The sequence below is a fragment of the Nannospalax galili genome, unplaced genomic scaffold (assembly GCF_000622305.1).
Source record: "Nannospalax galili isolate Female #2095 unplaced genomic scaffold, S.galili_v1.0 scaffold236, whole genome shotgun sequence".
NCBI lineage: Eukaryota > Metazoa > Chordata > Mammalia > Rodentia > Spalacidae > Nannospalax > Nannospalax galili.
In genome coordinates, this window is record NW_008338710.1 from 1009777 (window position 1) to 1037434 (window position 27658).

A 27658-nucleotide genomic window follows, 5' to 3' on the forward strand; every position below is an offset into this window, starting at 1 on the left:
ATTTGAGTGACACAGTCTTAAAAATACCACTGAAGACATTCTCTTCCTCTTGGACACCAGTTTGTTCTAGTTTGTAGCTGTCTGGAAATCCTGCAGCTATAACTGAGCCTGGGCTTTCTTTGAAACTGCAGTGAAAGCTCTTGCTTTCTTTGTGTAAGGACCTCATGAGTGCAGTAACCAGTGCAGTGCCTGGCACAGCCCAAGACATGGTGGGGCCTATACTGGGAATGAGTAATAGTTACCACTGAGATGGAGTATTATATGTGACATTGAGACTTGTGTATTTAAAGCAGAGCAAGATCCTTATAAAATACTGGCATGTTTGAAGTAGCTTTAGTTGTGTAAAAGTTATTGAAATGCATCAAAAGGCAAAAAAAGATATTAACTCAATACATTATTTGTCATTACAAACATTTTTAAACTACAGGAAAGTTGAAAGAATTGTACATGAGCCACGCCTACCATTTAGACTTCTTTTGTGTGGTTATATGTGTGGATGTATGTGCTTATTCATATGTATGTGGGTATACATCAGGATGTGCATGTAGAGGTCAGAGGAAGCCACAAGTGTCATTCCTCAGCCACGCTGCAGCTTTTATTGAGGCAGAGTCCCTCATAGGCCTGAGACTCATCAAATAGGCTGGTCTGACTGGCCTTTGAGCCCCAGGATCTGCTTGTCTCCACTTCCACAGTGCTGGGATTATATCTACATGCCCAGCTTTATTTTATGTGGGTTCTTGGAGTTAAACTTGGGTTCTCATGTTTGCAAGGCAAGCACTTTACTGACTGAGATATCCCCCCAGCCATTCAGCTAGACTTCTTAATGAAAACTCTTCACATGTTTTCTTCATCACATATCTGTTCATCTAACCATCCCTCTATCTATTAGTCCATCTTTTTTAAAATGCACATTTCAGAGGATGGTACCAGCCTCATTTAATTCCATCCTTAAACACTCAGATATGAGATTGATTTTTATTTCATAGTTATCTTCTTTTCCTGTTTCCTTTTTCCATCTTTCACCTTCTCCCCTTCCTGAGATATAATTTCCATACAGGGAAATGTGCAAATCCTGAGTTTTGACAACAGTATGCAATTATGCAATGTACATCTCTATCAGGTACATGGAGACCATGGTCGTTATTTGGGAAAATCCCCTGTTCCCCATCCTGGTCTATCCTTGTTCCCAGCTCCATGAAGTCAGTCATTCTTCTGATTTTTAAAAATTTATCCTGTTGAAAACTTCATGTAAATGAATCACATGGTATGTTCTCATTTGTGCGAGGTTTCTTTTACTTGGCATGCCTTGAAGTTTCATCAGTGTTGTTGATACCCGTTTTGACAGGGTCAGTAATGCATTCTGTTTAGTGTTCAGTAGCATTTCGGGATGTGACTGTGCAACAGTGTTTGATACTGTTGATGTATATTTGGTTTGTTTCTAGTTGGGGCCATTTTGAATTAGGCTGCTGCTATTATCCATTGCAGTCTTTATGTGCATATATATTTTCACTTCTTTTGGAAAAGTCTGGAAGTCAAATTGCCAGGTCATGGCATTGCTCTGTTGCCTTTCTTCCCCTCACCTTCTAGGATCATATTTTCATGAAGAAACAGTCCCCAAATCCATTCAAGTTCAGCATAGATTTATGAGCATAAACATCTTTCAGATGTGATACAACTCTAGTATAATATGAAAAGATCTGTTATTTCTACTGTACAAAAAGTCATAGGAACTTTTGTTGGTGCCATAGTTTTATATATGCATTCAAAATGCTAAATTTTAGAGATTACTGAAAACAGAAGTAGTGACCTTTCCACAATTCAGTTCATAATGGCTCCAAATTCTACCCATCAATCCTCTGGGGGCTCTGGTATAATTCCAAGTAAAAACTCATTTATTTGAGGAAAATACTATCACCCAACATTAGTAGTAGTAGTAGTAGTAGTAGTAGTAGTAGTAGTAGTAGTATTTATTATTATTGATACCCAGTCTTTCTTCCTTTCAAACTCTGGCTATAAGAATGTATGTCCTTTGGGGTGGGGCGATGGCTCAGCAGTGAAGAGTCTATAGTCTCAGTGCTTCTACATTGAAACCAGAGGTAGAGCTCTTGGTTCTAGGAGCACTGCTACAGCTGGAGTTACTGGGTGGCCTTCACAAATGGTGGCTCCACAGTCAAGTCATGCCTGATGGAGTCATGTTTATAAAAAAATAATGCCTTGCCTCCTGCTTCTTGACGTCCCTTGTGTGTGTCCTCACAGGATTTGCCAGCAGAAACAGCAGACCCTCTGCTTCCCTTCCCTCCAGCTTTCTCATCTTGCACGTAATGGTCTGGACCTGAGTAGGTGTGGGAACCCCACCACAAGGGATTCTGGGTAAAGTGGATGAGGACATGATATTACAGTCTATGTATTCTTCACCCTCTGATGTGTTACCAATCCTTTGCTATCCCTTTTTGTCTACTAGTAGACTTTGCTCAAATGATTGTCATATCTCTTTTGCTTCTCGTCTGCCCCTCCCTTTCTTTCAACTATCTCATATCAACACAACCAAACAACAAAACAACAAACAAAAACAAAAGCAGATGGCAAGACTACATCAGACTAAAAGTTTCTGCACGGTAAAGGAAACAACAAAATGAAAGACAGCCTATGGAACGGTGGCATATACTTGTAGACCATAATATAAGAAGTACATAACTCAATAGAAAAGAACAAATAATCTGATTTTAAGATGAGCAAAGGACTTGAATAGAATTGAATATGTCCAAAGAATATATACAAAGGGGCAGCAGGTATATAGAAAGGTTCTCGACACCAGTAATGATCAAGGAAATTCAAATCAAAGCAAGAATGAGGGGCTAGAGAGATGGCTCAGTGGTTAAGAGCACTGCCTACTCCTGCAGAGGACCTGGGTTCAATTCCCAGCACTCACATGGTAGCTGACAACTGTCCATAACTCCAGTTCCATGCCCTCTTCTGACCTCCACAAGCATTGCACAACATGGCTGCACCTACCTACATGTAGGTAGTACACTCATGAACATTAAAAAAGAGAGAGCGAGAATAAGCTAGGCATGGAGCCACATGCCTATAATCTCACCACCAAGAAGACTGAGGCAGGAGGATTGCCACAAGAGGGCTAGCCTGGATTACATGGCAAGTACTAGGTCAGCCAGAACTATATAGCATGACCCTCTCTATAAGTAAGTAAATAAATTAATAAATAACCCTGAATAAGACATCACCTCACACCTTTAAGATTTGTGATTATCAAAATGGTAAGCAATCATAAGTGCTGGTGAAGATGAGGAATGTTGTAGATTGAATATGAGATGTCCAACAGGCTCATGTGTTGAATGCTGATAGCACTATTTGGAAGGTTCCAGAAACTTTTGGAGGAAGCAAGCCACTGGGCATGTCCTTTGGGGCTGTGTCTTTTCCCCATCCCCTCCCTGCTTCCTGGCCACCATGATGGCAGCCGCTTTTCTCTGTTGCATTCTCCCTGCCATGGTGAGCAGACATCTTTGAAACCACAAGCCAAAATAAATCCTCTCTGTTACTGTTTGAATGTGACATGTCCCCCACAGGCTCAAGTGTTTCAACGGCTCTTTGCCAGCTGCTGGTTTTAAGACATTTGAGGTAGTAGGGCTAAGCTGGTAGATAAGGACTGTAGATGTGGAGCTAGGTGGTTCTGTGTCAGCCCCACTCTGCCCCCAAGCTCTCTTGGCTTCTTGGTCTGTACCTGTAACAAGTAGCTGCCACATGATTTTCTACTACAACTGGGAGATGTTCTCACCATGATGGGCAGTACCCATTCAAAACATGAACCAAAATAAACCTACCCTCCAGGTATTTTACCATAGCGATGAGGAAAGTAATTAACACATTCTCTTTTAAGTGTTTGTGTCAGGGATTTTGGTCACAGTTATACAAAGTAACTAACAGACAAGAGGCCAAGCATAGGAAGGTCAAATGTTTCATGTTTCCACTTACAAGAGACATGTCAATTACCAAACTCATACATACAGAAAGAATGGTAGGAGTCAAGGGGACAGGGACTAGGGGGCGGGGACTCAACAGATAGAAAGTTTTAGTTATACAAGAGAGGTAAATACCAGGCTAGAGAGATGGCTCAGCAGTTAAGGAAATGGACTGCTCTTGGAGAAGACCCAAGTTGGGTTCCCAGTACCCATATCTGGTGGCTCATAACTGCTTGTAACTCCAGCTCCAGGTGATCCAACATCCTCATCTGGCCTCTATGGACACCTCCCTTCACACATGTGCATACATAGACACAGACACACATCTATGTACACAAAAAAATTAAAGCTTTTTAAAAAACATGTAAATGCTGGAGAGCCGCTGTCTAGCATTGTGAATAGTAGCAATACTGCGTTGCACACATAAAATGTGTTAAGAGATTAGACCTTACAGTAAGCATTCTTACCACAATGAAATAAATAAAAAGCCATTGAAATTCTTACATATAATGTATTCATTTTGGTTGCGGGTCAGAAATGTTTGTTTGATATCACCATTAAATCTTTTTCCTAGATTTTGAAGTTTTTAGAAGAAAAGAGCTCACTGCTTTAAAATACTACATTACCAAGATTTTGTTCCACTGTAGATTATACACATAGTATGATACCATTTGATATGGTGGTTTAACTATAAATCCTTTTGCATAAATGAAAAATGAATGCAAGAAAGAAGGCAGCATTTTTGGATAACATGGGTCACTCTGAGGTTTGGTCATATAATTTGTGTAAGTGGTGCCTCATTTTTTTCTTCATTTTTACTTGAGCATTTATTGAGCACCTTCTCGGGATGCCAGATACTGTCAGAGTCCTGGCAAAGTGAATGAGAGTGTGTCTCTAAGCCAGCACTGAACTCTTGACTTGGCACCAGCACAGTTTTTCCACCAGGCCCAGAGTGCCAAATAAATCTGGCAAAGGAAAAGTATTAGCATCAGATCCAAAATGCAGTGAGAAGACAAGGGCAACCTGAGATCTCACCCAATGGGATTACAGTGCTTAGTGCACAGTATGTTCCTTGACCTTGCTGAGATGGACTGGACCAAATTTGCCATGGGAAATTCTCCCCTGTAGATGCCCTGCCATTCTTACCACCCAGCTACACAACGTGCAGAAGAAAAGATCACAAAAAGCAAGTGCCACGAATCCATTCAAGGCCATCACACCACGTCCTTTCCATCTGTTTGTAGAGAATTTATAGCAAAACTCCATTTTCAGTGTTCTTCAAGAATTAACACATTATTCTCATAGCCATACAGAATACATTTTGATTAGCCTTCATCAATGGATAAGGAACTCTGTGCAGAGATGGGCTAAGCAGCCCACCCAAATCACAGCGGCTACAGTAATGGTCTGAACTGGGAAATCTCCATTGTCTTTTAAACTCAAAGCTTCTGCCTCACCTCCACCCGCCCTCATTCTAGCACCGGTGTTAGAGGGAATGTTCACATTCTTCTTTGGTGTGCCATAGACATGCACTGTGGGCTTGGCCTGTGCTACTAAGGAGTAACAGGGACTTCTTGCAGATTCGCTCCAGCATTTGTTATGCTTTCTTCATCTCCCCACCAAGTTCTCAAGCAGAGCTTAACAAACTAGATGGATAAATATTAACTTTTAGTCAATATGCACTTACGTTACAGGCCAGAGTCTAAACAACAGGGGACTTTGGTCTCTTCCTGTGTGTCTCATGCAGACAGAGGCAGACAGAAGGGCAGCCTCCCATGCAAATCAGGAGATGGTAGATTTGAACTGTGTCTTTAATTGCCATTAAGTTTTAACCATCAAAATAATTAGACATTCTCTCAGTTATCAGTGTTCTGTGAGTCTGTGTTCAAAAGTACAGGCATGTGTACAACGAAACGGAAGCGACATAGACAGAAAAAGGTCAAGGAACATTAGAAACTTCCTAGTTCAAGTCTCTCAACTCAAGAAAAAGGAAAGTGAGCATTCCAAAAATTATGTACCCAAGTCAGATAAAGGCAGCTTTGCTAAGATCTATTTTTCTATGTATGTATATGTGTCCGTGTGTGTGCGTATGTACAGTGTGCATGCACATCTGTTTGGAGGCCAGAGGACAACCTTGGGTGTCATTCCTCAGGTGCCATCCTCTCCTTTTATTGAGATGGTCTCTCACTGGCCTGAGACTCACCAGGTAAGCTAGGCTGGCTGGCCAGCAAACACCAGGAGTCCCCTGCCTCAGCCTCCCCAGAGCTAAGATCATAAGTAGGTGCCGGTGCTCAGTGTTTTTTACATGGGTTCTGAGAATTAAGCTCAGGTCCTTGTGCCTGTAAGGTAAGCATTTTACCAACTGAACCATCTCTCTAAGTCTCTAAGGCCTATATTTTTTATGTCTCTATACTATTATACTTGAAATCATTTTTGTTAATTTGACCAGTTATATACTAGATATGTACCAGAGTATACTGTGTATTCTATAGCTGTGCTAAGATTCCAGATTTTACAGTGCTTCTTAAGAAATATTATATTTTTATTAATTTGTTCATTATTTATTGATTGATTGATTTGTGCACACATGGCATACATGTGGAGATCAGAGGACAACTTTCGGGAGTCAGTCTCTCCTTCTACCATGTGGGTCCCAGGGATCGAACTCAGGTCTTCTGATTTGGCAGCAGGCACCCTTACCTTCTGAACCATCTCACTAGCCCTAAAGTGCTTTTCAAAAGGAAAGTCTCAGCTCTCCTATTTTATGTTCCCCCAAACACATCACTTTTGACTCCTTGTCTGGAACTTAAGTCCAGTACTGTGATATACAGTATGTATTGCTTGGTTGTTTGGGTTTGGGGCATCGGACACTGACTCTCCACACTGTGTGAAATCAACTGTCTTCCTCGTGATACACTTAAATCTCAGTTTCAGTTTACACTCTTGGCATTTTATGACTATAGATCATATTGTTAGATGGGCCATATCCTAAACTATTTAAGATTTATTTTCATTTTTAATTGTATGTATATATGGGGGAGCAGTAAACACAGGTGTCCATGGGGCCCGATGAGGCCTTTGGATCCCCTGGAGCTACAGTTGGTTGTAAGCTGCCTGATATGGGTGCTGGGAACTGAACTCAGGTCCTCTGGAAGAGCAACAAGGGCTCTTAACCACTGAGCCATCTCTCCAGCCCCCTAAACTTTTTTTTTTTTTCATTCTTGGCTTTCCAACACAACCCTGAAGTTAATCATTTTATTTTTACATAGTTTTTGGATTTTTTTTTTTTTTGAGATGGGATCTCCCTGTAGCCCCAGCTGTCCTGGAACTCACTATGTAGACCAGGCTGGCCTTGAACTCACAGAGATCTGCCTACCTCCCGAGTGCTGGGATTAAAGGCATGCACCACCACACCCGGCTATTTTTACGTTTTGTCAAGTTTATTTTCTTTCGTGTGCGTGAGTGTGTGTGTGTGTGTGTGTGTGTGTGTGTGTGTGTGTGTCTAACATCACACCTGGATAACGACGTGAAAAAAGTTTGAGAACCACCCTTCCGTTCATGTGTTTCATCCCGCCTTCCGTTTTCTAAGTAGTTTTTTGAGATGTTCAGTGATCCTCTCTGTTTCCTAGCTGTCCTGTGGATGGTGTTCTGACCTGCCTTTGGGTCCATGCTATGTCTGAGGTCTCCTGCCCTCTCTCATTTCTTCCTGTGTTAGAGTTCCTGTTTCTGGGCCTCATGTATCTTAGTACATTTTTTGCTGTTAGAATACCAGACTGGGTTTCTTACAAACAACAGAAGTGGGTATGTCTCATGGCTCTGGAGGCTGAAAATCATGGTGTCAGCATCTGATATAGGTCTCTATGTGCATCAAAACGAGGCAAGAAGATGAGCAAGCATGTGCAAGACAGAAAAGTCAGACAAAATGCTTTCATAACAGATCTACTCACATAACTAATCTACTCTCACAATAAGGACTCAGTCATTCATAAAGGCAGACACTTGTGGCCTAACCACCTCTCAAATGCTCCATGTCTTAGTATCTTTACAATGGAATTAAATTTCAGCATGAGTTTTAGAAGTGATTTTCACACTGTGTATTAGTTACTTTTCTGTTTCTGTTAGAATTACCAGGAACAACTTGAGGAAGAGCTTCCTTTGGCTTACTGTTCCAGAGGCTAGATGCCTATAATGCAGGGACTTCATGGCAGTGGCAGAAAGCTGTCTGATCCCATTTCCTCTAGGCATAGTTAACAGAGAGGGAAAGTACACTAGAGTGGGCAAGGCTGTGAACTCTCAAAGCCTGCCCCCAGTAACGTACTTCCTCCAGCAAGACTCCACAACAGAGTGTGTTGTCTGTTTTGGGGAGGCACCATGCTCACTGGTGGTGACTTTCACTGTAATGATCTGGCTGAACTAGCTGTCAGGAACATACAGTGGAACGATTTTTAGGTATTTCCTCCTGGGTTAGTCAGATCCTCTAAGAAAGCTCTTCCACATTTTCCCTGGAGGGTAAGGACATGAAGGCCAGTGTCTAGGAGACTTAGGTGGATGAGAACGTTCTCAGGATGCTGCATGTGTGTGGGCTTAATCTTCCTGTTATGGGTTAGATATAGAATGTCTCAAAGACTCATGGGTAAAAGGTTTGGTTTCCAGCTGGTGGCAGGATTGAGATGGGATTGGCTCATGAAAGCACTAGCCACCCCCAAAGATTAATCCATTAAGGGGTTCATAGCTGAACTGGCTATTAGGAGGTGGGACTGATTAGAGGTATAGGTCAGGGGGTAACATTGAAGGCCATGTCTTGTCCCCAGCACCCACCCACCCCCATCTCTCTCTCTTTGCTCCCTGGCTGCCATGAGATGAGCGGCCTCCCTCTCTACCAAACACTTCACCTCAGGCCCAAAGCAATAGGATTTCAGATGTTTTAAAAAAAAATAGACACACTCAACAGGCCAGGAAGCCAGAGTTTTATTTAGAAGAGGAAGCAAAGTTATCTGAGGAAGTGAAATCATACATGCTGAGAAGCAGTATGGATGCCTTTCCAAGAGAACACTGCTGGGGATAGTTGGGGTGCTGTTGTATGGTCTCAGAGATGTTGATGGGGGTTTACTGGGGACCTATGACTAGTTCTGCAGAGATGCTATGCAGAAACTCCTTTGGCTTACAGTTTGCTTGTCAGTACCGACATTGGATTTCAAAATTGAGCATACTTCCAAAGTTGCCTCTATTTAGCTGCTCTTGATTCCTGAAGAAAAAAAAAATGCCAAGATTTTCTTAGTCTACCTGAGCTACCATAACAAAATACCACAGGCTGCATCACTTAAAATGCAGAAAATTATTTTCTTATATTTCTAGAGGCTGGGAAGCCCAAGGTCACAGTTCCAGAAGGTTTAGTTTCTGGGGATGACTCTGCCCAACTTTTTTCCCAGTCTGTAGATAGCCCCATCCTTGCTGTGTCTTCACATACGCTGTCCTGCTGCAAGCTCTTTAGGTTTTCTTCTTATAAGACACTAATCCTTTAGGGTTCTACCTTTCTGACCTCATTTAACCTTAACTACCTCTATTGAAGGTTGATAACACTGGGTGTTCATATGCAACATATGTGTGTGGGGGCGGGTCGCAAATACTGAATTCTTAATAGAGGTTGAGAACTGAGAGCAAGTTGTTAAATTTAGTTACTGACAACACAGCTTAACTTTCTACAGTTTTATCACAGTGCTAGGGTGAAAAAGCACAGAGACAGTAGAGGAACAGATGCCTGAAGAAAATGTGTTGACCTGTGTCTCTGGGCAGTGAAGGCTGGAGAGATGTAGAGTGCATTGAACAACCCCTCAGAACTGAGAACCTGGTGATCAGTTAGTGGTACAGGAGCAGCCGATAGTCAACATAACCTCCTAAATGGGATGTTCTGTGTTTGTTCTGTGCTGCTATAAGCAAATGCCTGAGGTTGGGTAATTTCTAATTAGCTAAAACTTACTGACTCATAGTTCTGAGTCTGGGAAGTCTGAGATCAAGAGACATCTAGGGAAGATTTCCTTCCTCCATCTAATGGCAGAAGGCAGAAGGTTAAGAGAAGACAAGGGGGAGGGGGACAAATCACCGTTAACATCTGAAATCCCATTCATGAAGACAGAACTTTCCTCACCTAATCACATCTTAAATGTTCCACCTTAAAACTGTTAAAATGGGGCCAGTAAGATGGCTCAGCAGGTAAAGGTGCTTGCTGCCAAGATGGATGACTGGAGTCTGATCCCCAGGACCCATATGGTGGAAGGAAAGAACTGTCTTCCACAAGACGGCCTCTGACTTCTATACATATACCATGGCATACACACACCCATATACACACGAACACACACAAAATAAATAAATGCAAAATTTTTTATACAATGACAGTTAAGTTTCAACATGAACTTTAAAAGAGACACAGATCCTAGGCCATTGTGTTCTGTCTCTGTCACACCCCTAAACTCATAGTCATTTCACAAACAAGATATACATTCTATCTCAGTAGCCTCAAAAGCCTTCAGTGGTTCCAGCATCAACTCAGAAGTCCAGAGTTGCATCTCATGGCACAATTCACCCTCAGGCAAATTCCCTGTAGCTGTGAGCCTGGAATAAAGGCAGGCCAGTGTTCCCAAAAGGTAGAGGTAGCACAGATGTAGGATGGACATTGCCATTTCAGAAGGGAGAAATCCTGACAAAGAATGGGTTAACGGGTCTTTGGGCAAGGGAAAAACAACACAGAATCTGAAGGTTTGAGGATAGTCTTCTTTGACTCCTTGCCCCACCTGTCAGACACAAGGGGAGTGGTGTTGCCCCTTCCCAAGTCCTCATGCAGCCCAACCCCGATGCTTTGCTGGGATCCACCTACACAACACCTTCCTGGGTTGGAGGTTTGTGCCTGCAGCTGCTGTAATGTAGTAGCTGTATAGCTCTATGTCTAGGGACAGCCCCACCCCAGGGCTCCACTGCTGTGACAAGTCTCAACCAGAGTCCTCAGACTGTCCAGTACATCCTTTGAAATCAAGGTGGAGGAGACTATGTCTCAGCTACTGCATTCTGTGCTCCATATGGATACCATGACAGTTCACAGCTCTCTGTTTTCCAGAGCCGGGTATGGGACCCCAAGAAGGCTGGCTTGAGCCACTGCTGGCACAACTGAGGAGTATTGCATCCAAAGGCAGAGAGCAGAGAGTTGAGGCCTCCAGCCTGATTCTGAAGACATCTTTTCATGTTTCTCTCGGGCTGTGATGGGAAGGGTTGTGATGGAGTCGCTGCTGTGCCTCCAGGGTCACTCACTCAGCCCTTGAGGAATAGTCTTTGGCTTGTTTCTCTCCACACTGATTTCCTTCTCAAATGACTCCAAGGCCACACCCTTGGTTTTCCTCTCCTGAAAATGTGCTTTCAAGGCTGGAGAGATGGTGCAGTGGTTAAGAGCACTAGCTGCTCTTGCAGAGGACCTGGGTTCAGTTCCCAGCACCTACATAGGGACCAACAACCGTCCATAACTCCAGTTCCAGGGGGAGCCAGTGCCTTCTTCTGAACTCCAAGGGCATTGCACAACACAGGTAAACTTACAGACATTCAGGCAATACACTCATACACATAAAAAAAATAAAATATTTTTTAAAATACTTTAATTTCCTACCACAGGGCCACCCTGATAACCCCCCAAATCCTTCTTTTTAATGATGAAATCCATTCTTCATATTTTACTGTGTATGCAGTTAGAAACCACAGAGAACCTTGAATGCTTTCCTACTGGGATGTGTTTTCATCATGCCTGCTTCCACCAGAACCCTGGGGCTTGACTCACTTAGCCACCTTCTTTGCTGTGTTATAACAAGGATGCTCCAGTTTCCAAAGCCTTCCTTACTTCCATCTGAGACCTCATCAGAGTAACCTTTCCCATTCCCGTTTCTGCCAACATCCTGTTTGTGGCCACATCAGTCATCTCTAAAGTAATTTCAGAACTTCCCTACTATTCTTTCTTTCCAAGTTGTCCGTCACATGCCATTAAGAGCAATTTAGGTTTTTCCACTCCTACTCCTCCAAATTCCCCACCACCGCCACCCATTAATTTGTTCCAAAACTTCTCTCACATTTTCACATATTTGTAATGTCAACATCACTCTCTGTTATCTGTTTTCTGACTTAATCCATTTTGTGCTGCTATAACAGAATATCACAGACTGGATAATTTATAAAGAAGAGAAAGTTTAAGACATGGTTCTTGAAACTGGGAAGCCCAAGATGAAGAGAGCAGCATCTAGCAAGGGCCTTCTGGTCAGATCATCCCATGGCAAATGGGTGAAGGGCAAGAGAAAGCGAGAGGGGACGGAACTAAACTTCTGTAACTGCACCAGTCAGCCATGAGCATAGTCCTGCCTCCCATCATCAAAATGGCAATTAACTTTCAGCATAAGCTTTAGGGGGAAATATGCAATTCATAGTAGTTTCTAACTCAAGATATCTGTAAGTATACATATACACATATAAACCTGAAACAGAATTCTTTAAATTATATGTTGTATGGGGCAGCAAGATGGTTCAGCAGGTTGAGACACTTGCTGCCAAACTTGAAGAACTGAATTCAGTACTTGGAATCCACACACTGTAAGGAGAGAACTGACTCTCACAGGTTGTCCTCTAACCTCTACATACGTGCCTTGGCATGAGTGCATGTGTGCATCCATACACATATGCACATATACACACAAATAAATGTAATTTTTAAAAATTTAAGTTTTCCTTTTAATTGTCTGTTTTGAGTTCAATTGCTGTATCATAAACTACTTCAAGGGACTGGTGAGATGGCTCAGCAGTTAAGAGTACTGATTGCTCTTGCAGAGGACATGGGTTCAATTCCCAGCACCCACATGGTGGCTATCAACTGTCCAAAACTCCAGTTCCAGGGGATCTGACACCCTCTTTGTCCTCTACAGGCACTGCACACCATGGGTACACTTATATACGTGCAGGCAATACACTCATACACAATAAATAATAATAAATAAATTAATTAAATAAATAAATAAATAATAAACTACTTCAAAAGTTGGTTACTTTAGAACAAAAATTGCTCACATATCTACAATCCAGACAGGACTCAAGTGGTGATGCTGAGACTGAAGGAGTTCATGTGACTCTCATTCTGCTGGTAATGTTGTGCTGGCCATCAGAGGGGTCAGTCAGGGCTGTGGGTTGCATCCTTTCCAGGAACTCCTTAGTTTCTAAGAAGGAAAGTGGAAATCGAAGGCATTTATATGATCTAATTTCAGAAAATACCTCCTGTCACATTTGCCAGGTCTATGGAGTAAATGTTTAGTCTTTTCTTCAAAATGATTGAAATCCTAACCCAGTATGATTAAGTATTAGACAGCAGGGCCTTTGGGAGGTGATTAGGTCATGAGTGTGGAACCCCCTAAGATGCTGTTAGTGCCTTGATTATAAAGGTGATTTCAGAGAGAGTGTGTGTATGCTTTCGTATTCTCTCTCCTTCCTCCCTCTCTCCCTCCCTCCCTTCCCTCTCCTCCTCCTGAACCTCCTCTTCCTCTTCCTCCTCCTCTTCCTCTCTTCCCCCTCCCCTTCCTCCTCCTCCTCCTCTCATATCTGAAATCTGGAAAATGTCTCTTACTAGAACCCAACCATGCTGGCACTCTTATCTCCTACTTTCAACCCTCAGAACTGTGAGAGATCAATTTCTGTTGCTTTTGAGCCCCCTAGTCTATGGTACTAAGATTGACACTAAGACACTCTTATTTTATTGACTGAAGCACTCACAAAGTTCCATCCAGGTTTGTGAAAGGTGACAAAGACTATACCCCTCCTCAGCAGACAAAGCGTCAAGGTTACTTTGCAAAAATACATGGAGCAGAAGTTACTTGGGGCATCCATAGACAATGCAGCCGGCATATTATCCTTACCTTGTGCCCCACTGTATAATCCTGAACCATCCTGTGCCATGCTGTAGCATAAGCAGCAAAATTCTCATGTAGTCTCTTTTACCAGGTTTTGATATGGATGGTTACTTCTAAAAATTGTGTTAAAAATCCATTGTTGGTTCCCCACCCTCAGTTTGAAAAATACATCCTATTTGATTATAAAATAGAGACAATTTTAATAGTGATCATGGAACTTATTGAAATAGAAGGGAAAGATTAAAATGAAAATGTTCGTGAAAGTGAACTGTGCTTTTGCTTCTTCATAAATGTTCCTTGGAGCGAGATTTGGCAATCTCTGCTGAGTTCATTTTCAACTGTCAAAATTTTACATCAGTGGCTAAGATCAAAATGAAATCATTAATACAAAACCAAGGTTCCTTTTTAACGTAGAAAAATATTTTTTAACTTACCAATATCTGTGTACATAATCAAGTGTTAAAAACTATTTTAGCCAGGGGTAGTGGTGCGTATCTTTAATCCCAGCACTTCAGAGGCAGAGGCAGGTGGATCTCTCTGAGTTCAAGGCCAACCTGGTCTACATAGTGAGTTCCAGGCCAGCTAGGGCTATACAGAGACCCTGTCTCAAAAAGATTTTTTAAAAAGTTTTAATTTGTATTTCTTCTGTATTTCTTCTGTACCTGTTCATACAAAGAAAGCCTTTTGACTACAGACTTAGTTTCTTTTGACCAGAGCTCTTCACATGTACCTAGTACAAAAAACAGTCATCTAAATCCTTGCTCCTCTTGGACCAGTTGCATATGGGTCTTAAATGCTTGATGCAAAGATAGGATTTGATGCCAACTCTAAACCTGATATATCTACATTGAATAAGATGCCTCAATACATTCTTGAAAACATCCAAGTTTCAGTATGAATAAGAGGCAAGAATCAAATGGGAAATCATGAACATAAAAATAAAATACAGAAATGAGAGCTTCATAATAACTATTTTGTTGAAGGTTCACTTTAATCAGAAATAGCCTCCAGATGAATTTAATACCTCACTTTGATTTGAATTCAGAAACCTTCTCTAACGCTAATATTCAGTTGAATGTTGCACAACAAATTCGTGGTTGAAGTTTTATGAGAGGGAAAAAGACATCATTTTGATGTTTACTTTGTTTTCTCTCAAAATGGGGATAATATTCAAATGAAACCAGTACATCAAATAAATGCTGTTAATTCAAAAATTCTAAGCCGGGTGTTATGTTACACACCTGTAGTGCCAGCCCACAGGAAGCTGAAGTAGTAGGCCCAGTTTAAGCCCAGCTAAGCTACATAGTTATAGTCTATCAAGCAAGTAAGCAAGCAATGGACAGTGATATGGAGGAGGGAAATTAATGATGCAGCCTAACAAAATGTCTTTACAGTAATCCCAGAAAGTGCTGCTGTCCTCATTTAGTGACAATGAAATTGAAACCAGAGGAAATACAATCAGCCACATGGCTAGCCAGTGAAGTCCAAAACTGCACTAAACATTAAAACAGGTCTTTAGAGCATCGAAAGATAAAATTAGGTTGTATTAAGCACAGATAACAGCAGCCACGAGGAAGCCTGAAGTGGGTAAGGGGCAGCCACTCCCTAACAGACCCCTCACCAGAGTGTGGTGAAAACCACCCTCAGCTCTCTTCTCCATGTATTCCCAAACTTTGTACTAGCAAACAAGTTCAAAGCAACACTGACTTTATTGTGTACGCCATAGGTCTCTTCTTTATTGTTTCAGTTCCTACCAGTACCCATCCCAGAAAGATGCAGTTGTCTTTTGTATGTGCACAATTAGTCTACAAGTCCCATAGATTCCAAATGAGGCGCTCAAGTCCCTTACATAAAATGACACAATGCTTGCATGTATAACCGATGCACATCTTCCCATGCACCAAATCATAATCTCTAGATTCCTTCTAACATTTAATACAGTATAAATGCTGTGTGAGAAATATAGACTATAATGTTTGAAGAATTCCAAGAAAAATATCTGTATCTGTTTAGTACAGGCAAGCGGGGGGGGGGTGCTTTGATTTACGGTTAGTTGACTCCAAAGATGCAGAGATGAACCACACTGTACTTGAGTCAACCTGACAATATTCCAGACATAGGATTCTGTTACTCTCAGTAGTCGGCTTCTGGTCCAGATCCTGTCATCTACTGGCAGGTTACAGGATCAGCCACATAGCTACTATGGATTAACTGGATTCTTATTCCTTTTTCTTAGAAGGCCAGAAAATCCACCTGCATGCCTAAATCTCACAAGTAGTATCTATTTCCTAAATGTATTTTCCTGATTAATAAGCCATTAATTAGTTTATAACTTAATCAGTGGATGACTGGGGTATTGTTTAAATAGCCACTTTTAGTGTGGCCAACTTAGAGACTAGTTGATCACTCCTGAACCATATATTTCTCACTGCCCTTGGGGTTTAATAAACAAAAACTCACATTTATAGCATATACTGTATTGTCAATTACTCATAGGTCAAAGTAAGGGAGACCAGTGAATGAGCCCAGACAGTGTGTGCAGTGGAAGCTGAGTGAGTGGCCGTCGCAGGAGAATCTGGTACCATGTTGTTTGTCTTTAGTTGTCACTAGGCTGTTTCATGTGTTGGATTTAGCTTCTTAATCAGATCAGAGCTTGATCAGATCGGATCACTTGGCTTCCCTAATTAGAAATTCTTGGAGTGAGAAAATCATATCTATGTTATTCTTCCAAAGTGGCCAGTATATTGCTAGCTGCATATAGTTACATAAAGACCTAGAATTAATTCTTCTTAATTACTAAAATCTACAGCAGTATCTTCCTCATTTCATCCTTATTTCATCATTAAGACTAAGTATTTGCTATAAAATTCTAAGTACTTCAGTAGTTTAAAAACCTAAAAATCTGTGGGCTGAGGAGATGGCTTCCTGGTCAAAGCGCTTGCCACACACGCATGAGGACCTGAATTCAAATCCCCAGAACCCACATCAAGCTGGCATGGGAGCAATAGCATGTATTTTAATCCCAGTGCTCCTAGAGTGAAATGGGAAGTAAACAAAGAAGAAATACCTGGAATCTCATGGCCCAGCCTGAAGTGTAATTCCAGTTTCAAGGGATTCAACACCTTCAATACCGCCTACCTCTGAGGACATTGCATGGCACAGGTGCACTTACACGCATGCAGGCAATATACTCATACACAAAAAATAAAATCTAATGCATTAAAAAGTGCCAGACTCCCTTGATATGAAATGATTTGGCTCAATTTAGAATTGCAGTGAGTGAAAGGAATGGTATGCAGACATTTTGTATAAAGTTTTTTCTCACCTATTAACAATCTTGGTTCCCATTTAAGCTTCATCGGTAATACATATAATTATGAATTATAATATGCAAACATAAATAGTGATATTGGGCTACATTTCAGAGTTTTCTTGAATTTATCCATTTGCACCAAATTCATTTTGAGCATCAATGCCAAATTTAATGTGAGGGTCAGTTCCACCAGCTCTTACCAGCACGGTAAAATTTCACTCTAGAGCGCTTTAACTAGATGGGCTGCATGTTGTCTCAGCAAGGAGAGCTTTTCATATTTAATATGTATTCAGTGCACCTCACTGCAGGGAGTGCGCAATGTCTGGTCTTGTTTCACAACGGCACCCAGCCACACTGCCAACCTGCGGCCCCACCCCAGTCCAGAGAGCCCTCATTGAATCGCCTGCTCTGTCTTTATACAACTGTGTGAGATTTAAAAACCTGTTAAGATTTTAGCTGTGGGGGTCAGGAATGTAGTTCCCTTGATAGAATGCATGCCTAGGGTACCTGAAGCCCTGGGTTTGATCCCCAGTACTGGATAAACCAGGCATGGTAGTCCATACCTGTAAACCTGGCACTCAGGAGGAGAGGGCAGGAGGATCAGAAGTTCAAGGTTCTGCTCAGCTACATAGTAAGTTGCAGGCCAGGAAAGATTGTAGCCTTTGAAGCAGTTATGGAGACAAGAAAGGACAGGACTAGCTGAATAGTTACAGTGTTCCCCTGGTGAGTTTAAAAGTCTAGTGAGGTCAGAGAACCCTTAAATCAGCAGTTTCTGCTGCACTTGCATAGAGATTAAAAAGCTCCTCCCCCATACTAATTTACTGCAGGATCCCCTAGGCAAGAATCTTCCTACTGCATCTGAGAAGCAAGGGTTCAACAGTTATGGTAGAGAGCCACTCCCTAGATTCACTGTGTTCCTTCCCAGTTCACATACAGTAACACAGAACAGTGTATGTTCAGAATCTCAAGGACAGTTCTAATCCCAGTGTGTGCTATGTAAACCCTAGCAGGAGAGAAATAATTCTTCCTTGGTTCCAGAGTAAGCTTGGTACACACACACACACTATTATTCTGTTAAAAATTTTCAATTTAGGTACATTTCAATTTAGGTAAATCTAGTTCCGTATTCATCATGAGATTTTAAACTTTGGTGGCGGTTAACTATATTTTCTTTATCACATTTTGTATTTTTTTCAACTTAAAATGTTTTCTACAAAAAAAAAATCCAACTTGAATTTCTGTGAAACAGCATGGTAAAACAGTAAAGCTAAAATCTCTGACTCCAAGTGAAGCTAAATTTAACACATTTTACTACAACTCCTTATATCCTTAAAATGGTTCTAGACTAAATTCTTCAATGTCCACTATAAATACATAGTGAATTGTCTGTGATATGCGAATGGTTTGAGATCTAGGTAATTTCAATTATAGCCATTAATAATTCTTTAATCTTTTTATCTTTCAGATTCACATGATTTCTTCCTTTGTAATTTTCTTCCCAGCCGTGATTGAATTGTTGGTACCATATATGCGATTAATTTATTGATTGATTTTGTTAAAGCTAGGTGAATGACTAATGGTTCTTTTATCCCTTTGGGTACTTAAGCTTCCACTATTTGCTGAAATTGTGGCTTATCAATTATCCTGGTATCCATAAATACAGAATAGAACACATAAATGTATAAAAATAAAGGACACGTGAGAACTTAGATTGTCACTTCCTTGAGATTTGGTCTGGTTAATAACAAATTGAGTACAGCCTCAGTCACATGACCTAGAGCTGGTTTCCACACGTGCTTTTCACTAACTATTAACATTCACCTGGAAGCTTGTGTCAAGCATCCTACCTTCTTAAGACTGATTAACTCACAGCAGGAGAAAATGGGCATTAAGGTCACTGTTAATGGGAGGTTAGTGGCCTGTGGCTGAGGGAAAATTGCCTGGGAAATGCATTTGCCCTTCAAGCTCAAAACCCAGAAAACTTGTGCCAGGACTAGCTGTGGGATTTGGAATTTCAACAAGTTGGTGATATTGTAATAACTAATATAATTAAATTATATTAACCACAAAGATAATAAATACCCAAAACATCATTCCTAAGTATTTTACCATTTTCTATGCTCTTGTGTGACATCTCAGTTGAAGCTGTTGGGAGTAATACTAGAGTAATGTGCAGCTCTGTGTCTTTTTCTACTTTGTGTTCAGGAACTTACAAGTAGCTTAAAATCAACCATGGCAAGAGCATTTACACCGTGAAAATTGACAAATGCTATAAATCAGGACTTGATTTTTTTTTTAAATTTTGTTGCTTGTCTGTGAGTAAGAAAATAGTGAAAGGGGCTGGAGAGATGACTCACAGGTTAAGAACTTGCTGCTCTTGCAGAGGACCCAAGTTGGATTCCCAGTACTCCCATAGCAGCTCACAACCATCTCAGTTCCAGTTCCAGGGAGATCTGATGCCCTCTTCTGGCCACTGCAGGCATTGCCGGTGAACACAAATACCCATAAAATAAAAATAATAAAATTTTTATAAAAGAAATGTAGAAAATGTTATTTCAAGTTAAGTTTAAAAAGTATGCATGGTAGTAACAAAAAAATTCCATGAGGAAATTTTTCTTCTAATTTTCAAAAATGATCTGATGTTGATCATCTCATCGACAACTGAAGCTTCTAAACATGATCATTGTTTTGCTTTTTTCTAAGCTAGTAAACAGAAATGTCAGTCAGCATTCACAAAAGAACTCTAGCTGTTCAGCAGCTGCAGCCAGAGGTTGACTAGGGTAGAAGAGTCTGGAAAAACTCCTTAAAACCATTCTATGAAGACTAAATCAATTTTAGTGTGTATATGTGTACATGTGTATATGACATATGTGTGTGTGTGCCTGTGTGTGTAATATGTTTCTACATGTGTCCGGGGGGGGGCACACACCCAAGTACACAAAGACCAGAGGAAGACATTGTTTTTTTAAAATATATTATTTATTTATTCTTTTTATGTGTATGAGTGTATTGCCTGCATGTATGTGAGTGCACCCGTGTTGTGCAGTGCTGCAGAGGTCAGAAGAGAGGGTCTGATTCCCCTGGAACTAGAGTTAAGGACGGTTTGTAGCCACCATGTGGGTGCTGGGAATCAAACCTGGGTCCTCTGCAAGAGCAGTCAGTGCTTTTAACTGCTGAGCCATCTCTCCAACCCCGACATTGTCTTCTATGATGCTCCACCTCATTCCCTTAAGACCAGGCTCACAGAACCTGTTGTTCATCATGTTTGGGCTAGGCTGGCAGCCATTGCACCCCAGCAACCCTCCTGTCTCTGCCCCTGCCCCCAACACTGGTATTTACAGAGACCTGGCATCTGTGTGTGCTATTGATCCAAACTCAGGTCCTAATGCCTACACAGCAGATACTCTAACCAGAGCCGTTTCCCCATGTCCCATTTCTTTTTTAAAAGCATGTTTGTTATTTTTGTGCTTCTCATTTCTTATTTATAACAAATATCTTTGGTTTTTTTTCCTGTGATACCAGTTGTTAAACATTTGTCAGCACACCACTGCCTGTAAGGTATAATTGCTTTACAGACTTTGTGCCTGCCTGAACCAGAGTAAAGCCATGCCCCCCACCCCCCGCAACAGCATCACTTTGAATACAGTTGAAATAGTAAAATAACTTTCTATCCGATTGTTTAAAAAGAAGCAAAGGAGTGTGTTGGCTCTGTCTACTATTGAATTTTCTATGCTTTTCTGCTATTGAGTGAATACTTTTAAGAAATCTGCAAACAACCCAAAACCAGGTTGCAGATAAGTCACGCACTTTGCTGTAGTGTTATACGTGTACCCCTTTTGCTAAAAATTAGAAAATCCATTTCCAGCCATCTCTGACTTAGGGAGTAGAGTTTTCTCGTGAATAACAGAGAGCTGATACATTTTGCATATGAGTATGTCCAGCTAAGAAAACATTAAGGATTAAAATTGAGTAATTTCAGTTGGCCCCTTATTTCCTTAGACCAAATTAAAAATAAGTTAAGAGCTTATTGGTTTCTAGATTTGGCTTGCTTTCAACCTGAGCCACTCTCTAGAAATGCCCTTGTGATCTGTGGATTGCGTGCATATTTTTATATGCTCAGTGACTTGTCTGCTTTAATTGGTTTTGGATTGTTCCCACAATCTACGTTTCCGCATTACATTCCAGACCATAGAAGGTGGGGCTATTTTGTTGATTTTACCTTATAAATAAGCAAACGTTCTTTGACCTGCAAATTTTAAAGACATTCCCTCTTCCCAATTTCTGCTTATGAGAATCTAATATTTGTTAATATTAGATTAATAAGTGAAAGAAACAGAGGGAGCTGAGGAAGGGAAGGGGAGAGAGGGAAGAAAGAAAAGAGGAAAAGAAGAGGAGAGGAGTGATAACCAGCTTGGAATTCCTGAAATAGTTTCTGGAAAATGGCTTTGCTTTTGTGGGAGTTGAATTCTTAAGAGGAAGGGATAAAAATAATACCTGAACAAGTTGTGTTTGATTCAGGAATGAATAGTCCCCTAGTAGAGACAAACCATGCAGGCAAAGTTCTTGATTCCCTTAGAAAAGAAGACAGTTTCCCAAATAAGAGTGGAAAGCACTTACAGTGCACATTTTCATACTGATGATCAGATAGAATTTTTTCCAGGTTTTAAAGATTCAGATTACATCAGGCTCTTTATCAGGACAGCCATTTTTACCTAACTCATCATAAAGGATGCGAAAAGGAAACCTTCATGACATTTTTTGGTCTTGGGATTTTACTGTTGTTCAGAAGGAAACAGCAGATTTTTTTTATGTGCCCCACCCCCATGACATCTAAGGAAGCAAATTGAAATAGGCAATTCATACAGAAATTGCAACTTGATGTTTTTGTTAGGATATATTATTCACGATGGATTTCATGACATTTTCACATACAGTCATAGTGTATTTTTTCACATACAGTCAGTGTATTTTAATCATATTCATACACACACACACACACACACACACACACACACACTTACCCTTTCTTGCCCCCTTCCCTTCCCAGGAATCCTCTTCCTTTCCCCAGCTAGCTCTTCTACTTTAATATCTGTGTGTGAGAGAGAGGAGGGGGTATGGGTAGAGGAAGAGAGACCCAGTGATCCTCATTAGAGTTGTTTACAGAACCTTACAAGGGCTACACCACCCAGGAAAATGTTATCTCCCTCACCCATCACATTTAACTACATATAAATCCTCAGGAGGGGCAGGGCCCCATGAGTCTTTCCCCCTACCCTGCCAGGGTCTTGACCAGCCTAGTCTTATGCAAATTTTGTGCAGGTAATCACAGCTGATATGAGTTAAGAGTGCAGAAGCCATGTCAAGCCCGGAAGTCAGTGTTCCATATCTCCCTATCACCTGCCCCTTCTTCCACAATGTTCCCTAAGCCTTGAAGAGGATAGTAGAGAGATCTCATTCATGACTGAGTATTCAATGATCATTTATTTGCAGTATATTTTTCAGTTAAGGGTCTCTCTATTCACCACTGAACAAAGCTGATAGCAGTCCTAGGAAGCAGCCATTTTTAAAAATGAATTTATTTATTTACTTATTTATTTTCCTTTTGTAAATCACTACTCCAAGAACGTTAGAATTTAAATTCAAGCTCATCAGCCTTCAGTCTTATCCTAATATATAAATGTTATGGTTTGAATCTGAAATGCCCCCCAGCAGGCTCATGATTTGAATACTTGTTCCCCAGTTGGTGATACCAAAGAGGAAAAAATATATATCCATGCCTTTAATGTCACTTTTGTGAGTGTCTGATACTGTTTTTATCATTTTATGATTGAGTTTATATTTTAGGAAGTATACTCACCTTATAGTGGTTTTATGAATGCTTACTAAAAATTTTGTGCCAAAAGATGAATCAAAACTAAATGGTGAACACAAAGACCTCAAAACTATCTTAACTATCCTAAGGCACCTGCAATACATTCTGTTGTCAAAGAATGTCTTAATCTCTGCCCTTAATATCTGTCTCTGCAAACATGCCTACAGAAGGAATTTCCCCTCCGTGATCTTAGGGCATATGAGCATCTGTGCTGATGATCATGTAGACAATAACTTAAACAATGTCAAAGTTGTAACAGTTAAAGAATGATGTGGGGCTACCTACAAAAACAGTGAAGAAACTAAACTGGGGTTTTGAGTTTTTCAGAAGGAAAGTTCATTTGCATCTGCCCAAGTGAATAAACTTTCCCAGTTTCTCCACATGAGTCTCTTGGGTGCCTTCTCTGTGTATTGTGGGCCCTGTATCTCAGTTTCCTATAACAGTACTATTTGGGGAGGCTGTGGAACATTTAGGAAGCCTAGACCCAGACCCTAATTCTTGCCTGGTGCTCTGCTTCCTAGTCTACCATGTTGTAAAAGTAATACCATAAACAATACATACTATAAACAATACATGTCCTAGAAGATAAGCTAACAACACTGACTTTATGGCACCATAAAGCCCAAAAATTTAAGATATTTATGTTCACGAAACTCATATGAACCCAAACTGGCTCAGTCACACTGAGCATCTTCCTTAGAGTCTAGTGTATTAACCCTGAAACCTCTCCTCGAACTCTGTGTTCTTTAATCAAATTGATTAATGAGGCTAGACTTTTAAAGGTTTGTTGAGAGTCCTGTGTGCTTGGTACTGGGTTAAGCACTTGCCTAGAATTTATCATTGAATAATGTAAAAATGAATGAAAAGCTTGTCCTCCTTTTCAGCTGAAGGCAATTAAATATCTATTGAACACCAGGCATTATTCTGCCCCCTGAGAATTCAGCTTTGAAAAATCCCAGCTCTGTTGAAGGAGAGGTAGAAAAGATACTATGTGAGGCCAGAGCTAGGATGGCCTAGAAGCATATAGGACACTTTCTGGATGAGGCCAAGATTCAGTGAGAAGTCAATCATGAAAGACACATAGAGTGTTTTCCAGGGACTAGAGAGACGGTTCAGTGGGTAAGAACACTTGCGGATCTTGCAGAGGTCCCAGGTTCATTTCCTAGCACCTACATGGTGGCTGACAACCATCTGTAACTCCAGTTCCAGAGGATCTGATGCCCTCTTCTGGTTTCTTGGGGCATTGCAGGTACAAGGTACACATATATACATGCAGGCAAAACATTTGTACACATAAAATAAAAATAAGTCCTCTTTAAATAAAGGAGTGGAGTCTTTCCAGACGGGAGAAAGCCATATGTGCATAGCCTGGGAAGAAGCCCCAGCAAGAAGGTATGACTTGAAAGAACTAGACATTTCTGGCCCTTGTCCCACCCACTGTTGCTGTTGGAGGTTTGCACCTAGACTAGGGACCACAGTGATCCCCAGAGCAGGAGAGAGAGGAGCAAGGCAGGCAGATGCCAGTATCTCAGTCTGGTTCACCTCCACCTGGACTTTTTTTTTATTACTTTTCAGGTCTACCATACCTAGGAGATACTAGACAGATCAGAAAGTCACTTCATTCTGATGCCACAGTTACAAAGAACTAAAATCCACAGCATCCATTCCTGTGTTTTCCCTAGCAGTAACTGTGAGGGAGAAAAAGGTCACCACAGTGATTCCTTTATGATAGATGAAGAGATGGTCTTCCTGAGTGGGAATGGCCTTTCTGAGTCCACAGTTCAGTGCCACAGCATCGGACAGGAACCACATTCCCTGAGAACAGAGGATGCAAAGCGAATCTTTAGCTCCCTAAACCTTTGCTTCCTCCTCTGTTAAATGGGTTAAAAAAATACCTTCATTGCATGGATTAAATAAGATAATACACAGAAAGTGATGAATATAGAAACAGCAAATGATGTGTTATTATTTCATATGGATAATAGGAACTAAACCATAGTCTGTGGTTCCCACACTAAGTAAAGCACAGCATTTGCCAGGAAGACAAACATTAGTGTGACTGACCACACCACATCTAGTGAACAGAATAAGCAACTGTCCTGGTGCTTGGATAATGCCATTTGAGATTGGGACATAGAAGGCTCCAGGAAACAGATCCATTAAGACTTTGACCTAAAGGTAGAATTTCACCCCAAAAGGACAAGCCCAATAAAAGAGGTAAAATATTTTAGCTGTTGTGGTGATTTGGATGAGGAATGCTCCCCACAGGTTCCACATATTTCAGTACTTTGTCCCCAGTGGCTGGTGCTGTTTTGGGAGGTGTGGCCTTGCTGGAGGAATCATGTCACTGGGGGGTAGGCTTTGAGAGTTCATAGCCTTGCCCCATTTCAATTTTGATGCTCTCCACTTCCTGTGCCTGCTTAAAGATGTGTGTACTCAGCTTTTTGTCCCAGCCGCTTCCTGCTATGCCTCCCCCAACATGATGGAATCTTATCCCTCAGGAACCATAAGCCCAATTAACTCTTCCTTCTATAAATTGCCTTGGTGTTTTATCACAGCAACAGAAAAGTAACTGATACAGTTGTCTGTTGCTGCATAACAAATTGCATCTAAAGTTAGCAGCTTAAAACAAAAGGTATTTGTTATCTTATAGTTTCTGTTGGTCAGGGACTTGGGATAGTGTGACTCTAGTTCAAGGTCTGTCATGAGGTTGCCATCACAGTGTCACCCAAGGAACAGTCATCTCCAAGGAGAACCAAGGATGAAGAATCCACTCCCATGCTCACTCCGAAGATCCAGTTCTACACTCACTGATGCAGTAGCTGGCATGCCGTGGTTCCTTGGCATGGGCACATGTTTTGTTGTAGCACTAGAATCAACAAACACTTTTCATGGATGGCCAACTATAAATAGTGTGGGTCATAACATGCCCATTGTACCTGCTCAGCTCTGATGTGGAGCTCAGAAGCAACCATAAATAGTATGCAAATATTTATGGGAATACCTGTGTTCCAATAAAACTTTATTTACAAAAGAAATGCAGTTTGACCCATGGACAACCTAATTGACATATCCCTCCTATTAATACATGGATCCCAGTCACTTACAGGTGGTCAGCTCTGAGGCAGAGGGGATGCACTCAGGCCAGTACCTGGAAGATTAGCAGGACATGTTAGCCCTGATCACCTACCCTTGTCCTGTGCTAATACACAATACAAAGCTCATAAGGTCATCTCAATACATGGGTCCTTAAGAACTCACAAATAGTGGCATCTGCATAGAAGGTACAGTGAGAGTAGACTCCCTGCCCCCTGGATTTTCTCATTAGAATTTTGGGAAATTATCCCTAATGTTCCTTTTTGCATTATATTTATGGAACACATATAATCCATTTTTTTCTAGAACTGCAGGATCAGATCAAGATCTCTGAATTTGAAAAGGATTAGATGACTGTTTTGTTGTTTTTAAGGTGCTCAGTCTATTAAAGTGAGAAAAATAATGGCAAGGCCAGATTATAAAAACTGAAGAATATTTTAGTGTTCACAGTCATTATAGCGCACATGCATGAAGGTAATAGAATTGTTCTAGTCTCAAGAAAAAGTTTTGTGGCCAGGCACGGTGGTGCATGCCTGTAGTCCCAGCACTTGGGAGGCAGAGGCAGGCATATCTCTGTGAATTTGAGGCCAGCCTGGTCTACATAGTGAGTTCCAGGAAAACTTGGGCTACAAGGAGACCCTGTCTCAAAAAAAGACAAAAAACAAAAAGAAAGACAAAGTTTTGTTCAGTGGGAACTGCAGAGACTTACAGAAGAGTGGGGCTGATGTTTAAAGCTGTATAGGGAACACTCTTTCAATCCTGTCAGTGTGGCTCAGGGTACACACCTAGGGATAGTTGTCAAGACTCTACCTTTGAAGCCCTTCATGACTAGGAGGGCTCCTGTGTTCCATAGTACTTGTAAACCTACACAGTGATAAACTTGGCTGCATGTATTTTATCATACCGAAAACTCCATGGAATACACAGAAAGACTTAAGTCTGAATCCTTGCTCTACCATTTACTGATTGTGCTGCCTTTGGGAGTTTTTTAAGCTTGATGAGCAAATTGCTTTATTCATAAAAAAGAGCTAGTAATGCTTACCTCACAGAGTTACTGGGAAGGAAATGAGATAGTGAGTTTAAAGTATCAAGCACACAGCAAGTACTCAAATGGTTGTCACCCCATCACCACCATCACAGCCTTTACAACCACCACCATTATGTCTACTACTGCTGTTACCCACCACTATTACCTCTGCTATGATGACTTCCTATCCACCATTACGACCACTACCACCATCATCACCACCACTATCATGACCTCCAACCACCATCACCACCATTGCCATCACCCCTACCATCATCACCATAGCTGCCATCACCCCAACATTATCACCATTTTTACCACCACCACACACACAACCTTGCATTCATACAATCCAGAACCCTAAATTTTGGCTATGAATATCTGTTGAATGTGACCACACTACCTGTGTGTGCCTGGTAAAGAATTTTGCAAGCGAAAGCTTTCTAAGCA

At 41.1% G+C, this 27658-nt stretch overlaps 1 protein-coding gene across 3 annotated transcripts in view; it reads left to right on the top strand.

The window, feature by feature from the left end:
- The window catches only part of CUNH4orf19 (chromosome unknown C4orf19 homolog), an 89116-nt gene that overhangs the window by 30309 nt on the left and 31149 nt on the right, over positions 1-27658 (top strand). Inside the window, exon 2 of one of the 3 annotated variants that reach the window (XM_029563566.1) lies at positions 16397-16478. The exons of the other annotated variants lie outside the window; for them this stretch is intronic. The gene's annotated coding sequence lies outside the window, so the exon portion shown is untranslated. The remainder of the gene's footprint in view (positions 1-16396; positions 16479-27658) is intronic. 3 annotated transcript variants of the gene reach the window in all.